General features: G+C 41.7%; 1 non-coding gene across 1 annotated transcript; it reads left to right on the top strand.

Moving 5' to 3' along the window:
• The first annotated feature begins 237 nt into the window (after nt 1–237).
• On the top strand, nt 238–310 carry Trnaa-cgc (transfer RNA alanine (anticodon CGC)). Its single transcript has one exon. It is a non-coding gene; the product is annotated as a tRNA-Ala (tRNA).
• The last annotated feature ends 1747 nt before the right edge of the window (nt 311–2057 follow it).

The following is a 2057-nucleotide window of genomic DNA, read 5'->3' as shown; positions in this document are numbered from 1 at the left end:
ATTATAACAAGTTAAAAGGAAACCTGTTTTGTTGACTTCATGACTTTCACAGTAACTACGTTCTCAAATAGAAAATGTCTATCACGCTCTACACAGTCAAGCCTTTTCGTATTCACAGTATTAATCATTAACTCAAAATGTTTATTTGTCTTACGGCAGCCGACAGATTACTTAGTTCCTATTAGCTTCTCAAAGACCACCCTCTTAAATTTTCATAATTAACCTACTTCCAAACCGAGCGAGGTGGCGCAGTGGTTAGCACACTGGACTCGCATTCGGGAGGACGACGGTTCAATCCCGTCTCCCGCCATCCTGATTTAGGTTTTCCGTGATTTTCCTAAATCGTTTCAGGCAAATGCCGGGATGGTTCCTTTGAAAGGGCACGGCCGATTTCCATCCCAATCCTTCCCTAACCCGAGCTTGCGCTCCGTCTCTAATGACCTCGTTGTCGACGGGACGTTAAACACTAACCACCACCACCACCACCTACTTCCAAATATTACCTTCCTTTATTTCCCTTTTTGACTGTGCTGATGGCAGCATCTCTCTATGCTTAATTTGTGCTGATCGCTTCATTTCCTCTCGGCTAGTGGAGCGACTCAGAAATGAGGAAAGAAAATTGGGGTTTAACGCTTCGTCGACGTCGGCGTCATTAGAGACGGAGCACAAATTCGCCGTGAGCATGGGTAGGGAAGGATGTTGGCCGTGTCCTTTTAATGCCCCCGTCTCAGCATTCCCCTTAATCGTCCACTGGAAACTAAACTTGCCTTCTCAGGATTTGTGCGATCCCTTTTTATTCCTCTTCTAGATATTAGCCCTACGAGCGAAATAGTTTGCCGGCCCTGTTCGTGCATAATGCTCGCTTACTGAATTTCATTTATATCTTGGTTCAGCCCTACAACTGGTTATGCTTCCATTTTTGAGATTCGTACACTTCCTGTGGAATAATAGGATGCTCTTAATGGCACGTATAAAGTTAATATCTTCAGTTTGTTTCAGCTTACCAAAAAGTTGCGGCCTCAGCTTATTCTTAGAATGTGAAAATTGTTGCTCATTTATCCCTGTCGGAGAATAACATTATAGGCAGTTACTATAAACTAAACTCGGCGTTGCTCGAGTATTTATTTATTCCAGTCTTATTACTACCGGTGCCCGTCCCCCTCCCCTCCCCCGCCACCTATCGCCTGTCTGTCCATCTCCTCGTTCTCCCTTCTCTCTCCACGTTACCATATTCACCCTAATAGGAGGCTGGCTGTTTTTATCCCTACACTATTCTTTCCATATTCTAACATGTGCACCAAATTTGACTGAAGTCATTCCATTGGTTTAGGCTGAGCTTTTTACCCGTTGCTTTCCTCGCATAGGCACATGTCATGTTGGATGAAAAAAAAAAAAAACGTGATTGATTTCATCCATGTTAACATTGATCAAAGTGACACCGAAAGAAGTCATTTCGAACCAGACCTTGTAAACTCTTGTATTTTGTAGAAAGTGTTCCGACTCTGGAGTTTCCCCGGTCATGTAATGTAAATTATGCTGCGCATGTACTTACTGTGGTGATAATCGAATTTTTACATTCATTCAACACAATCCTGGTGTTTCTGTACCGAATCTTCTTTGCGTTTCAAAAATGGCAGATTTTATCCGTTTCTTCGATTACGATGTGTTTGTGTTTGTCATATCCTTTCGATTGGTCGTAGTGGAATGCTTTATTTGTTAGGTTGCACTGATTACTTGTCCTCGTTCTGTAGGGACTTATTTTCATGGCTGGCCTAAGTTCGAACTCTTATTACAAGATTGTGTCGCAATTGTTGATTCTTCAGTCCGTTCATTTCGTTGTTCTTCGGTGTGTCTGCATCTTACGGTGCTGTTAACTGAAATGTGCTTCGTCCTTTTCGCCTGTTTCGTTTTTTCGCTTTTCTTTTTCTTTTTGTTTTTGCCGTTTTGCTTTAAGAATAACAAATACACTAAGTACATTTTACACACTTTTCACACTTTATTCTTGATTTATATTCAGTCACTATATCTCTTTGACTACTCGAACTTTGCTGTTTGTT

Source organism: Schistocerca cancellata, chromosome 3 (assembly GCF_023864275.1).
Source record: "Schistocerca cancellata isolate TAMUIC-IGC-003103 chromosome 3, iqSchCanc2.1, whole genome shotgun sequence".
Classification (NCBI taxonomy): Eukaryota; Metazoa; Arthropoda; class Insecta; order Orthoptera; family Acrididae; genus Schistocerca; species Schistocerca cancellata.
The sequence above is the reverse complement of the archived record's forward strand: the minus strand, read 5'-3'. Positions and strand labels throughout refer to the sequence as shown.